The sequence below is a fragment of the Pongo pygmaeus genome, chromosome 4 (assembly GCF_028885625.2).
Source record: "Pongo pygmaeus isolate AG05252 chromosome 4, NHGRI_mPonPyg2-v2.0_pri, whole genome shotgun sequence".
Classification (NCBI taxonomy): Eukaryota; Metazoa; Chordata; class Mammalia; order Primates; family Hominidae; genus Pongo; species Pongo pygmaeus.
The window spans coordinates 183,729,367-183,744,907 of record NC_072377.2 but is presented as its reverse complement, the minus strand read 5'-3'; the positions used below and the strand labels follow the sequence as shown (position 1 = coordinate 183,744,907).

At 45.5% G+C, this 15,541-nt stretch overlaps 1 pseudogene; it reads left to right on the top strand.

The window, feature by feature from the left end:
* The first annotated feature begins 10,950 nt into the window (after positions 1-10,950).
* Positions 10,951-12,212, top strand: LOC129036276 (F-box/WD repeat-containing protein 2-like; annotated as a pseudogene).
* Positions 12,213-15,541: the final 3,329 nt, after the last annotated feature.

Here is a 15,541-nt window from a genome sequence, read left to right as displayed (position 1 = left end):
ATTAATATTTTACACTCAAAGTAAGAGGATCTGAATGCAGGCAAAACAACACAGCTGAGAGAGTACAACTTGAGAATATGGGGCTGTGCCTGTTGTAGTTTTGACTCACAGTCTCTCTCAGCTTAGTGTGGCCCCTTCTTCTCTCACAAACACTTCTGTTGGGTCTTCATAACTCAGTGGCATCAACCCTTCATCACATCCTTTCCCTCCAACATACTTTCATCTTTCTTAAAAGGTTAAGTTCTCAGTTAACTATAGTATGTATGTATAGATATGCACATATGTACTTATGTTTTTAACAATTTATTATGCCCTTTTAACTTTGCTGTTATTTTTCATTAGGATTGCGGTTTTCATTAGTGTTCTGGTTCCAAACCTCCTTATGTTTTGAATGGTCTGTTACAATCCTATTATTCCAATACCTCTGTTTATTTTTTGTCTGCAGTACAACAGAAGAATTTTCAGAAATACCTATACTGTGGTCTAGCAGAAACACCTTATTTATTCCTTGATTATTTTTTGGCATTGTCTGAGCCTGGATCTCCACTTGCTGTCCCCTCTGCCTGGTGGCCACCAACATTGCTTTTTTCACACATTCCTTCTGGTGTCTGCCCAAGTATATACCATAAAGGCCTTCTATATACCGAACTTGGTATCCACATGCAAAAGAATGAAGTTGGACCCCTACCTCACATCATATACAAAAATTAACTCCACTTGGATCAAAGATCTAAATGTGAGAGCTAAAGAAATAGAAAATTATATAGGTAGTGGTTCCCCAACACTGTGAATGCCCTATGATTATAGAATGGACAACTACAACAACCAATCAGGTAGGACTACTCATGGCCAAGCCTTTTTAGGAATAAAAGTTTGGGTAGCCCCACCAGGTTAAGATCCACAGCCAGCTGAAGTATGTGCTGAGGGCAACAGGAATACGGAATGGGTAGTGGAAGAAGATAGTAATAAGTACTACCTATGACTACATGACCAGTGATAGAAATGAGGACTGTACTTGAGTATTTTTTCCTTGTTTGGTTATGAATATGTTTTGGAAATATTTTTTCCCTCTCTTATCCCTCATCATGTAACATACAATGTGTTTGACTTTATGTCATAGTATTTAAGTATGGTTAACTTTACATCATAGTATTTAAGTTATGGCACATCAAGCAGAAGAGCAAACATCACCTAAAGACTTTTCATCTTCTGGGGAAAGGATTAGTGCACTTTCAGTTGTATGCAGGGGTTTATCATGTTAGGCAGAAGTATGACCTTTAGTTTTCTTGGTTTGGAGATTAAATATGGTTTAAGCAGATACATATGCATGTCAAGTTGACACAGACTTCTGATGATTAATTCTATGTGTCAACTTGTCTAGCCCACAATACTGATATTTAGTTAAATATTATTTCAGATGTGTCTGTGACAGTGTTTTTGGATGATATTTACATTTAAAACAGCAGGCTTTGAGTAAAGCAGATTGCCTTCCATAATGTGGGTGGGCCTCATCCAATCAGTTGAAGGCCTGAATAGAACAAAAAAATGGACCTCACCAGAGCAAGAAGGAATTCTGCCGGCAGATGGCCTTCGGACTTGAACTGCAACACTGACTCTTCCTGGGGCTCCAGACTGCCAGACTGGCTAGCCTCCATAATCACAATTCCTCAAAACAAACCTCTCTCTCTCTCTCCACCCCCCCACCCCGTGTGTGTGTGTGTGTGTGTGTGTGTGTGTATAAGAGTTCTGTACAAATTATAAATGTTAGACCCTTATCAGATGTATAGAATGTATCAAATGTTTAAAAATATTTTCTACTGTTCTCTGGTTTCCTTTTTTAGTTTCTTGATAGTTTTCTTCGATGGCAAAAGTTTTACATTTTGTTTTTAATTTACTTTGTTTAATTAAAAGTTTCCAATTTATTATTTCTTGGAGTGTTTGTGCTTTTCATACCATATCTAAGAAATTGTTGTCTAATCCAAGGGAATAATGATTTACAACTATGTTTTATTCTAAGAGTTTTATAGTTTTAAATCTTACGTTGAAGTCTTTGAACCATTTTGATTAAATTTTGTGTATGATGTGAGGAAAGAGTCCAGATTCATATTTTTGCGTGTATATCCAGTTATCCCAACACCGTTTGTTAAGAGACCATTTTCTTCCACATTAAATGGTTTCACCACCCTTGTCAAAAATCAGTTGGCTGTAGATTTTGATCCTTTCCTTGAAAATCAATTGACTGTAAATGTGTTAGAATATATTTTTGGACTCCTAATTTTATTCCATTGATCTAGATATCCTTATGCCTATACCACACTGTTTTGGTCAGGGCCTCTTGCAATTCCATATATATGTGAGGATTGGCTTTGCCATTTCTGAAAAATATTAAATCTTCCAATCCATGAACACAGGGTATCTTTCTATTTATTTTAAGTTTTCTTTAATTTATTTCAGCCTTACTTTCTAGTTATTAGTGCCCAAGTCTCTCACTTTCTTGGTGAAATTTATTGCTAAGTATTTTATTCTTTTGAATACTGCTGTGAAAGGAGTTTGTTTTTAATTTACTTTTGAGCTTAATTTACTTAATTTACTTTAATTTACTTAATTTAATTTTTATTTACTTTTGAGCTTATTGCTGATGTATAGAAACATATCTTATTTTCATATATTGATCCCATACACTGCAAATTTGATGAATTAATTTATTAACTATAGTAGGGTTTTTTTGTACATTCTTTGTGATTTTTCCAAATAAAGGATCATGTCATCTCTGAACAGAGTTTTACTTCTTCTTTTCCAGTATACATGTCTTTTATTTCTTTTTCTTGCCTAGTTGCTCTGGCTAGAACTTCTAGTACAATGTTGAATAGCAGTGGTGAAAATGGGCATTCTTGTGTTGCTCCTGATTTTAGGGGGAAAGCTTTCATCTTTTACCATTGAGTATGTTAGCCATGAGTTTTTCATAAATTCCCTTTACTGTGTTGAATGAGTCCCTTTTTTATTCCTAGTTTTCTGAGTGTTTTTATTCTAGAAGTATGTTCAATTTTTAAAAAATGCTTTTCCTGAATTGATTGAGATTGATTGAGATGCTCATGTGGCTTTTTTCCTTCATCCTACTAATGTGGTGAGTTACAGTGATTGATTTTCATACGTTGAACCACCTTTGCATTTCTGAGATTAATCTCACATGCTCGTGGTGCATAATCCTTTTTATATGATGCTGGATTCAGTTTTCTAGTATTGTGTTGATGATTTTTTGCATCTATATTCATAAGTGATAGTGGTCTATAGTTTACTTGTATATCTTTGTCTGGCTTGGTACCAGGTTAATGTGGGCCTCATATATAGAATGGTTGAGGAAGTGTTCTCTCTTCTTTTGTTGTTGTTGTTCTGTTCTGTTTTTTGTTTTTGTTTTTGTTTTTTTTGAAGAGTTTGAGAAGGATAGGTGTTAACTGTTTGCTAGAACTCACCCAGTGAAAGAAAGATTTTTCCTTTCTGGGAGATTTTTGATTACTGGTAACAATATAGGTCTGTTAGGATTTTCTTTTTTTTTTTGTTTGAGACAGAGTCTTGCTCTGTCACCCAGGCTAGAGTGCAGTGGCGCGATCTTAGCTCACTGCAAGCTCCGCCTCCCGGGTTCACGCCATTCTCCTGCCTCAGCCTCCCGAGTAGCTGGGACTACAGGCGCCCACCACCACGCCTGGCTAATTTTTTATATTTTTAGTAGAGATGGGGTTTCACCATGTTAGCCAGGATGGTCTTGATCTCCTGACCTCGTGATCCGCCCGCCTCGGCCTCCCAGAGTGCTGGGATTACAGGCATGAGCCACTGCGCCCGGCCAGGTCTGTTAAGATTTTCTATTTTCTTCTTGAGTCAGTATTGGTAGTTTGTGTGTTCCCAGGAATTTGTTCATTGCATTTAGGTTATCTAATTTGTTAGCATACAATTGTTTGTAGTATTTTCTTATAACTATTTTTGTTCCTCTAAGGTCAGTAATAATGTCCCCACTTTTATTCCTAAATTTTAGCACTGGGGGAGCACTGAATTAGGTAAAATAAAGACACCTTTCGAGTAGGGTCTTCCCGCAAACCATCACTTGGGTCCAATAGTGAGAACTTTGCAGCCTTATGTTTTAGGGGAGTCTCATAAGCAACATTAAACTAGATTTTGTTTCACAAAAACTTGAAATTTTTTTGTCTCTTAAACTGAAACATTTAGCAGAATTACATTTATTTGAGTTACTAAGATACTTCAATTTAGTTCTCACATCTTACTTTTTGCTTTCTAATTGTCACACTTTTTTATGTTTTAAAATATTTAAATTGTGAAAAGTAACACATAAAAAAAAATGCAAGACCATGAATGTTCAGTGTAACAGAAGAGTGTAAATAAAACACCCACATAGGCCGGGCGCAGTGGCTCACGCCTGTAATCCCAGCACTTTGGGAGGCCGAGGCGGGTGGATCACGAGGTCAGGAGATCGAGACCATCCTGGCTAACATGGTGAAACCCTGTCTCTACTAAAAATACAAAAAATTAGCCGGGCGTGGTGGTGGGCGCCTGTAGTCCCAGCTACTCAGGAGGCTGAGGCAAGAGAATGGTGTGAACCCGGGAGGCGGAGCTTGCAGTGAGCTGAGATCGCACCACTGCACTCCAGCCTGGGCAACAGATCAAGACTCCGTCTCAAAAAATAAATAAATAAAATTAAAAATAAATAAATTTAAAAAAACACCTGCATAATCCCTCACAACCCACAAGTGCTCTCACAAGTTACCTCCCAGTCATGATCCTTCTTTGCATTTCTTTGTGCTTTTACTACTGAAGTGTGCATCTCTAAACAGTGATTTACTTTGCCTGCTTATGGATACTATGAAAAATGGAATTACAGTATGTGTATTCAATTATATGGACGATTAATCTGTGCTATTACGTGTCATTCTGGCTCACTCCTTTTTCTATATAATATTCCATTTCAGTGCATGGAATACCACAAGTTATTTATTCATTCTACAATGTACCTTTCATTTGTTCCATTTTTTTCTCTAATAAATAACAGTACCTTGAATGTTCATATGCATGTATCTGTGCATTCATTTCTCCAGGGAATATACCTACAAATATAATTGCTGAGACCTAGGGCATGTGTATGTTTGACTTTAGTAAATAATTCAAGACTGTGTTCTTGCAAATTGCACCAATTTACCCTCCTACTGGCAGTGCATGAGGGTTCCTATTTTTCATCACCCTTAACCCAGGGAATTTTGAATCTTTTCAATTTTAGCCTTTCTGCTGGATAGTTCATTGTGGTTTTAATCTACATTTCCCTAATTTTTAACAAGGCTACATTTTTTCATATTGTTATAGATATTTTGATACCCTTTTTTGTGAACTGGCTGCTCATATCTTTTGCCCACTTTTCTAATGTGTAATTTTTGTTTTTATGATTGATTCGTAGAAGTTCAGTCTGCGTTCTGTAGCCTAGTGCTTTGTTGGTTATATGAGTTTTAAATGTCTTCTCTCACTTGGTAGCCTGCCTTTTCCCTCTCTTCATGGTGTCTTTTCCTCTTGTGTTTTCTAGAAAAATAGTGTTATGAACTCTTATAAACCTATCATCTAGCTTTGATCATTATCAACACTTCATCCTTATCCTTATGCTGTCTGTAAGAGAGTTCTTAATTTTAAGGTTGTCAAATGTGTAGTTCCTTTCTTTTATGATTAGTTTTTTTGTGTGTTCAGTTTAAGATATCTTTCCCTAAGGTCAGGAAATACTCTCACATACAATCTTTGACCTATTTATTGGTTTGTGATATGGTTTGCCTCTGTTCCCCATGCAAATCTCATGTTGAAATGTGATCCCGAGTATTGGAGGTGGGGCTGGGTCGGAGGTAACTGGATCATGGGGGCAGACTTCCCCGTTGCTGTTCTCATGATAGCGAGCGAGCTCTCACCAGGTCTGGTTGTTTAAAAATGTGTAGCACGTCCCCCTTCTCTCTCTTCCTCTTGCTCTGGCCATGTGGAGACACGCCTGCTTCTCCTTCTCCTTCTCCTTCTGCCATGATTTTAAGTTTCCTGAGGTCTCCTCAACCGTGTTTCCTGCAGAGCATGTAGAATTGTGAGTCAATTAAACCTTTTTTCTTCATAAATTACCTAATCTCAGGTAGTTCTTTATAGCAGTGTGAGAACAGACTAATACAGTTTGCACTTCCCATTTAGATAAATAATGCATCTGAACTGATTTTGGTGTATGGAATGAGGTAGGGGTGTAGTTCCTTTTATTTTCATAGGGGCACCCAATTTTCCCACTTCGTTGATTGAAAAGACTGTCTTTTACCCACAACTCTGTAGTGTCATCATTCCCAGGCTTTTTCTCTTGCTGTGTGTGTCTGTGTGTGTGTTGCTGTGGCCTCCAGCTGGCCCTCCAGAGCGCTGTCTCAGGCTTAGTGGTTGCGGTCATTGGGGATCCTGAGCTAAGCTGATGCTGATCATGAGAATCCTGGTCACACAACTGCCAAGTGGCTTCCATCCCTGGCCGAGCCCACGAGGCTGACTCTGGCTATTGCCTGTGATGGTGTCTGTGCCACAGTGGGAGAGGTCAACAGTTATGACAGAGGGGCAAAGCCAAAAATTTTTACTCACTGGTTTTCTATTGGTGCTGTAACAAGTTACCACAAACTTAGTTCATGACAACAGTGCAAATTTATTCTCTCACAGTCTGAAACCAGTTTCACGGGATGGAAATCAGGGTGTCAGCAGGACTGCCCCCGTCCAGAGGTTCTCGGGGAGATCTGCTTTCTTGCCTTTCCCAGGTGTCAGAGCTGCATTCCTTCGCCCTTTCTGCATCTTCGAAGCCTACATTTAGCATCTCTGCATCACTCCCTGCTGCCATCTTCATGGCGCCTTCTCTTATTCCTAAGGGCCACGATGACATGGGGCCCACATGACAATTCAGGATCTCACAACTTTAATCTGATCACATCTATAAAGTCCCCTTTGCTATATAAGGCAGCATTCACAGGTTCTGGGAATTAGAACTTGGACAGAAGCAAGGGTATTATTCAGCCTACACATGTCGCTTTAGGAAAAAGTTTTCTTGGCTAGGCATGGTGGCTTGTTCCTGTAATCTCAGCACTTTGGGAGGCTGAGGTGGAAGGATTGCTTGAGCCTAGGAGGTGGAAGCTGCAGTGAGCCATGATTGGGCCACTGCACCACTGCACTCCAGCCTGGGTGACACGGCGAAATCCTGTCAAAAAAAAAAAAAGCCCCAAAAAAAGTCAAAAAGAAAAAGTTTTCTGAGCCATGTTCTGAGTAGATGTTTACTATATATCTGGGATGACTTCTCTGAGGTTTATTCTATGGCCTTGTTATATAGCACTTTGATTTCTCTAATTTTGAAGAAAATTTGTGTTCTGGTTAAAGATCTTCCTGTTTAAAAAACAAAACAATATCCCCTAACTAAGGGGTTCCTTAAAATGAAGTTTCTCAAATATATTTCATGCTTGAAATCCCTCATTGCCCTGTGGAAAGGCAGCTTAAATAAAACACAGCCTTTATAAACCAGTCTCTGGTGCACTGTGCATTTAAACATTTCTGTTTCAAAACAGAGGCAGTTCCTCCATTATCAAAACTGTGAGCCCTAAAGTTGGTGTTCATATTGAACTTCAAGCCAATGCCATGACAAGCAATAAAAACCATATGGCCTTGTATCATGAAAACTGATGAATTCTAAACCCCAATATGATGCATTCAATTCCTTTGGAAAGCTGTTTGGGCCTTTTACTTAGGATAAGATTCAGATTTGATCAAATTACTTTATGATTTTCCTTTTGAAAATACTCCTTCTCGGCCAGGCGCGGTGGCTCAAGCCTGTAATCCCAGCACTTTGGGAGGCAGAGGCGGGCGGATCAGGAGGTCAGGAGATCGAGACCATCCTGGCTAACACGGTGAAACCCCGTCTCTACTAAAAATACAAAAAATTAGCCGGGCGTGGTGGCGGCGCCCGTAGTCCCAGCTACTGGGTAGGCTGAGGCAGGAGAACGGCATGAACCCGGGAGGGGGAGCTTGCAGTGAGCGGAGGTTGCATCGCTGCACTCCAGCCTGGGCGACAGAGTGAGACTCCCTCTCAAAAAAAAAAGAAAAAAGAAAATGCTCCCTCTTCATTTATATAATGTCACAAACAGGCAAAACTGTACCACGGGTTATTTAGGGATAGACACTTATGTTATTATGCATTCCAGATTAACCTACACTTCATGCATTTCATTGTTGTTGTTGTTGTTAGTTTTGAGATAGAGTCTCGCTCTATCACCCAGGCTGGAGTGCAGTGATGTGATCTTGGCTCACTGCAACCTCCGCCTTCTGGGTTCAAGTGATTCTCCTGCCTCAGCCTCCCAAGTAGCTGGGATTACAGGCACGCACCACCACGCCCGGCCCACTTGATGCATTTCTGTGTGCCACACTCATATAAGCTGTGAACCACAGCCGGCCCACGGTGAACCACCAGCATTTTGCAGTAGCTGTTTCCAATTGAACTTTGCATTTCAATAGCTACAGTACTTTGCATTTGGCAGTCAGTCGGGAGGAACAGGCCCTGCTTCTTCGGGCTGTTCTATATGGCTGCAGGGTGCACCAGGAGAAATGCTTGGCTCAAGCAGGACTGGAGTAGGCTGAGTTCACACCCAATGCCTGCCCTGACCTTCACGCACCTCAGAACCCCTGTGATCAGTTATTGGTGTCTCCAAGCTAAGGCCTGGCAGCCTTGGGAGGGAACACAGCTGCAACGTCTTTACGTGGTGTTACAGGCAGAATTGTGCCCCCCAACAATGCTGAAAAACATTCATGTTAAAGTCCTAACCTCCCCAGAATATGGTTGTATATAGAGAGAGGGTCTTTACAGAGATAGTCAAGTTTAACAGAAGTCACTGGGGCGCACCCTAATCCAATATGACTGGTGTCCTTATAAGAAGAGGAACTTTGGGGCCAGGCGCGGTGGCTCACGGCTGTAATCCCAACACTTTGGGAGGCCGAGGTGGGCGGATCACTTGAGGTCTGGAGTTTGAGACCAGCCTGGCCAACATGGTGAAACCCTATCCCTACTAAAAATACAAAAATTGGCTGGTGTGGTGGCATGCCCCTGTAGTCCCAGCTACTTGGGAGGCTGATGAAGAGAATGGCTTGGATCCGGGAAGCAGAGGTTGCAGTGAGCCAAGATTGTGCCATTGCACTCCAGCCTGGGCAACACAGAAAGTCTCTGTCTCAAAAAAAAAAAAGGGAACCTTGGGTGGGGTTCAGTGGCTCGTACCTATAATCTCAACACTTTGGGATGCCTAGACAGGAGGATCTCTTGAGGCCAGGAGTTCAAGACCAGCCTGGTAAAATAGACCTTGTCTCTAAAAAAAAATTTAGAAAGAGGAAATTTTGGACACAGAAGATGATGTGGAGACAGGGAGAATACAACAATCTACACACCAAGGAGAAGGGCCTGGGACACATCCTTCCCTCCCAGCCCTCGGAGGGAACCAATGCTGCTGACACCTGATGTTGGACTTCTAGGTTCCGAATTGCAAGACAAAAAACGTCTGTTGTTTAAGCCACCCAGTCTGTGGTACTTTGTTATGGCAATTGTAGCAAACTAATACACAGGGTAAGAGACACCTGTTTCCAGAGGAATTCCAGAACTGGAATTCTCCTAGAACAAAAAAACACACGGTTCAATATACACAAACTGCAATCTCCGTAACTCTCTCCCTTCCTTTTCTGTACAGATGACATCTACAACAAGTGGGAGAAAATGGATAGAAAGTCTCTATCCACGATATCATCTTTACAGCCTAGTGAGCAACAGCCGGACTCAGGGACCAGCCGGGTGCGGCTCCACTACCCTACCATGTTGTTGGATGTTTGCACTCTGTGCAGTCTGGTTCCTTACCTCTCTGTGCTTCTCCACCCTTCGGTTTCCTCATCTGCAATATGGGGTAATACTAACACCTACTTCAGCGTGGCATTGTGAGAATTAAGGAGAGAGATATATATGAGAGCTCTCATCGCCTACTGTAATGATTGTATTACCACTCTATTCCTAACCAGCCTCTTATGAGAAATATACAAAAGCCTAGACACTAGGATTAGAAACATTGAATTGAGGCTGGGCGCGGTGGCTCACGCCTATAATCCCAGCACTTTGGGAGGCCGACACGCGTGGATCACGAGGTCAGGAGATCGAGACCATCCTGGCTAACATGGTGAAACCCTACCTCTACTAAAAAAATACACACAAAAAAATTAGCTGGGTGTGGTGGTGGGCGCCTGTAATCCCAGCTACTTAGGAGAATGGCGTGAACCTGGGAGGCAGAGCTTGCAGTGAGCCGAGATCGTGCCACTGCACTCCAGCCTGGGGGACAGAGGGAGACTCCCTCTCAAAAAAAAAAAAAAAAAGAAAGAAACATTGAATTGAAATTTTAAAACACTAGAATTTGCCATATCAAGTTTTCCACTAAAGATGTGGACACTGATGGCAGGGCGTGGTGGCTCACACCTGTAATCCCAGCACTTTGGGAGAGTGAGGTGGGCGGATCACGAGGTCAGGGGTTGGAGACCAGCCTGGCCAATATGGTGAAACCCTGTCTCTACTAAAAATACAAAAATTAGCCAGGCATGGTGGCGGGCACCTGTAATCCCAGCTACTCAGGAAGCTGAGGCAGGAGAATCACTTGAACCCGGGAGGCGGAGGTTGCATCACTGCACTCCAGCCTGGGCGACAGAGCGAGACTCTGTCTCAAAAAAAAAAAAAAAAAAGACGTGGACACTGAGGCTAAATAAAGGTACAGAGACTTGCTCAAGATCACCTTGATAAAAAGTAACTGGGCCAAGATTTAGACCTGGTCTCCGTAGCCCTGAGGGTGCACCGAACCACCCCCTACAGTCTTACTGGGTGCCCTTTGCTCTTTCCCCCGGATGCCTCAGGCCCAGTCAGAGGACTACGGAGGGAGTCGTGTCCCCAAATTCTTACGCGGAAGCCCTACTGGCAATGTGAGTGCTGTGAGAGCAGAGCTGTAACAGGGGATGAGGTTACATGAGGTCACGAGGGTGGAGCCCGAATCTGATAGGACTGGTGGCCTCATAAGCAGAGGACAAAAGGACTCTCCCTCCTCCTGCACACACCAAGAAAAGGCCACATGAGGACGCAAGGAGAAGAGGATGGTCTGCAAGCCAGGGAGAGGCCCGCCCCAGAACCCACCACGCTGGCACCCTGATCTCAGACGCCCAGCCTCCAGAGCTGTGGGAAGACAAATCTCTGTTCTTTAACCTTCTGTCTGTGGGGCTTTGTTACGGCAGACCAGCTGAGGAAAACAGCCACAGGGTCTGCAAAGCTGTGGGATGTGACCACAGGGCAGTGCGCTTGTGGCATCCAGACCCACACTTGTGCAGTGGTGAAGTTCAGTGAACAGAAGCTTGTGACAGGCTCCTTTGACGACATTGTGGCTTGCTGGGAATGCAGTTCCAGAGCCAGGATCCAGCACTTCCGCGGGCACACATGGGCAGTGTTTAGTGTGGACTACGATGATATCTTGGTGAGTGGCTCTGTGGACTTCACTGTGAAAGGACGGACTTTATCTACTGGGGCATGTCTGAGCTCACTCACTAGGCACATGGCATGGGTCACCAAGGTAGTTCTGCAGAAGTGCAAAGTCCAGTCTCTCTTGCACACAGCCCTGAAGAATACCTCCTCTTAAGTGCAGACAAATATGAGCTTAAGATTTGGCCAGTTGGGACAGAAGTCAACTGCAAGTGCTTAAAGACATTGTCTTGTCTCTGAGGACAGAAGTATCCACCTGCAGCCAAGACTTCATGTTGATGGCAAATACACGGTCTGTAGCTCAGCACTCGGTCTCTACCAGCGGGACTTTGCCAACAGTTATGATGTTCTCAGGGTCATCAAGACTCCTGAGATAGCAAACTTGGCCTTGCTTGGCTTTGGAAATATTGTTGCCCTACTGTTTGGCAGCTGCCACCTGCACATCATGGACTTGTAGACCCAGAGCCTGATTAGTCACCGGCCTCTTCCAGAGTAGAAGAAATCAAAGAGGGGCTCAAGCTTCCTGGCAGGCGAAGCATCCTGGCTGAATGGAGCAGATGGGCACAATGACACGGGCTTGGTCTTTGCCACCAGTATTCCTGACCACAGTATTCACCTGGTGTGGAAGGAACACAGCTGACACCATGAACCACCACCACTGACTGACGTTGCGTGCTAGGGTCGTGGGTTTTGGGTGCAACCTCTATGGCAGCTGACTGCATGAACCAAAGTTCTCACCTAATGGTATCATCACGCAGTGCACATCATTTATCTGTTTGCCAGGGGGCCAGGGCTTGGGGCGGGGGAGGGCTTGTTTTCCTGACACACATGTAGCATGCTAATGGGGTACATCATGGACTTCATTTGTACTTAGTTATGTTGGTGAGTGTAAAAGGATCCATTTTGGTTCATCTTTCTTGAGTGGAATATTGGTTTTATATAAAGAAAGTTAAATGATTCGTTAATCTGCTGATTGGTTGCCTATGAAATCACATTGTCTGTTATTAAAGCTTTTCACCATTAAAAAAAAAATCTCTGTTCTTTGACCCTCTGTCTGTGGGACTTTGCTATGGCAGCCCAGCTGAGGAAAACGGTCCCAGGGTCAGGGAACAACAGGACTTCTTCTCGGGGCAACCTTTTAAATGACGTCCTGTGCATTTTGTAAAAATTCTGTGCTACTTCATCGAGCCTGAGCAGCTATATCAGGGTGCTGTAAGAGGGCCCTATGGCCTGGGGGTGGGTGTCCCCAGCAGGCAGTCTCCCTGACTAGGGAGGCTGGAGAGGTGACTGCTTGTCCTGGTACAGCTCTGAGGAAGTCTGGCAACGTCTCTTCATCCAGACCCTGTTCCCCTTCTTCATCCTCGAAGTTCTAGCCCCAGGCTGCTATTTTTTTTTTCTTTTTTTGGTGGGGGCGGGGGGGGGACAGGGTCTTGCTCTGTTGCCCAGGCTGGAGTGCAGTGGCACAACCCTACCTCACTGCATGCTTGACCTCCTGGGCTCAAGGGATCCTCCCACCTCAGCCTCCCGAGTAGCTAAAACCACAGGTGTGCGCCACCATGCCTGGCTACTTTTTGTATTTTTTTGTAGAGACGGGGTCTTGCTATCTTGCTCAGGCCGGTCTCAGTCTCCTGGGCTCAAGCAACCACCGTGCCTGGCCTGCTTCCTTCCTGGCTGATGGGTCTACCAGCAGCACCAGCCCATGTGGAGGCAGCAGCACCATTGGTGTTCGTGGCTGGAAAAGCTGGTCCTCATGCAGTGGATCACGTGGCAGCTGAGCCCCGGAGAGTGCAGTGAGGAGGCCAGGGGCCAATGGGGAAGCCTGGAGGAGGTGACCCCGGGTCTTTGTGACAGCCGGGGCCCACACACATGCCCTGCTGCCTGGAGGGGCTCATGGCTCCCCTCGGGGGTGCGAGGGCGCTTGGGAGCGCAGGCTGGCAGGGCTGAGTGTGCTGGGAGGCTTACTTCCCACACACACCCCATGTTGCTCCACACAGGACATTCCGGGAGGGATCAGGTGGCCTTCCCAGGTATAGACCCCATGCTTTTCAACATCCTTGAGCCAGAGTCCATGCTAGATGCACCGGTTCACCCAGAAAACATGTTCCCAACAAAAGAGAGGGTGGAGTAGTCTAACATCCCAATCCTGGCATCGGAAGCTTTGAGTCTAACCATTGAACGAACCCCAGGAACGCAGAGCTTTCAACTAATTTTGCAATTAGAATCACCTGGTTGTTAAATGCGGGGGCTAGTCTGGAGGCTACACCGAACGGCCCGCCTCTGGGGTTAGAAGCGTGGACGCAAGTGGAAGGCAGCAGCCCGGATTTTAGTTTCCTGTGTGCTTGTCAACGGCAGCAGGGGCAGCTGAATCACAGACACAGTGTGAAGGCTGCAGGGGTTTTCTAAGCCACAGGCGTCTGAGCGGTGTGGCGATGGGGCTGCTCTACCTCTTTGCCTCTCTTCTCATCTGTGCGAGGTGCACTTTGGCCTTCTGCCCCTGCAAGGGGCTGAATAAGTTATGATGAATGTTCCCTCCTTCCTCAATCCTTGTTTCTGGGCCCCTCTGCTGCCTACACTCCTGGTTCTCCTCTAACTCCTCAGCCACCCCCTCCCAGTTTCCTTACTTCTGCTCAGACCCGCATGTTGGGGTTCCTGGGGCTCCATCCTCACTGTCTGTCCACACTCTCAGCCCCAGTGAGCTCCTGCGTCCCACGGCTTTAAACACCACCGTGGCGATCACACCTCAGCTTTCTCTCCCACCCTGGCCTCTTCCCTCGGTTCCAGGCTCATGAACCACGAAGCCTCCACTTTCCTGCCCAAACCCGAACTCTTGGCTTCTGCCCTCCTTGACCTGCTCAGCGCTGTCTCTGGTCCTCATATTCTCAGGGAATGCCCCAGCAGCAACGCCATCCTCCACCCCTCCAAGAGCCAAATCTCCATCAGGCCTAAAATCCTGCCACCCCTCTCCCCTTCTCCTCCAGCCCCCTGCTCACAGGTGTGCACGCCTCCCTCCTACAGGGTGAGGACCCCCTGCCAGTCCCCCAGCTGCTGCCCCCACTTCCTGATGGTCTGTCCTCCAGACAGGGGCAGTCGCTGCCTTGGTCCTGCCAAGCAGGAGGCTGCTGTGTGCTGGGAGCTGTCAGGCTCGTCCTGAACGGGGAAGGGCCCATCCACCTCCCAAACCCAGTTTATGCAGTCCTTTGCAATGTTAGGCTCAGGGCCTGGCACCAGCCAAGCTCCCCACCCTTCCCACTGTTAAAATGGATAGGAGCAGGGCTAGACCCAGCCTGTTGACTCTGGGCTTCCACCAGGAGACGTGGTTCTGGCAGTAGAAACTATCAGGGCCTGGGAGAGGTGGGGGAAGAGAGAAAGGTGGCATGTTTCTTGCTTGCTCCCTCTACCAGTCTTGTCCAAATCCCCGCAGCCACCCTAATCCAGCCTGTCTAATGGAGCCCAAGCCGGCTCAGGCCCTCGTACGAGGAGCCTGCTAATCCCTGTGGCTAGGAGCTCACCACCTGTCTCCAGGATGCCCTTTGCTCTCTTGGCATCAGAGAGCCAAATCCCAGGCCTCGGATGGGGGTGATGATAAAAGCATCTTTTGGCCAAGCCCCCTCACCTTGGCCTCCATGATGAGATGGAGAGTTAGGTACAGAGAGCATTGGCACAGTGTGTACCACAGCTCGAGTAGCTGCCTCAGACCCAGAGCCCGAGGAGACTTTCTACCCAGCCAGAACAACCCCTCGGGGTTCCATCCTCCCATGCAATAGGCGGGAGTGGGAGCTGCAAGGAGAGCCGGCCCCTCCCTTCCCTCCATCCAAGGCAGTGTGGGCTGGTTGTTTCATGCCATTCTGGGTGTGAATCCTGATGCCCACACATGCCAGCTGCATGCACTTGGGCAACTCAACTCACTCCTCGAGGGCTGTTTCTCGACTGCAGGGTGTTGTAAGTTCGCTAATACTAGAGGCTTCTCCC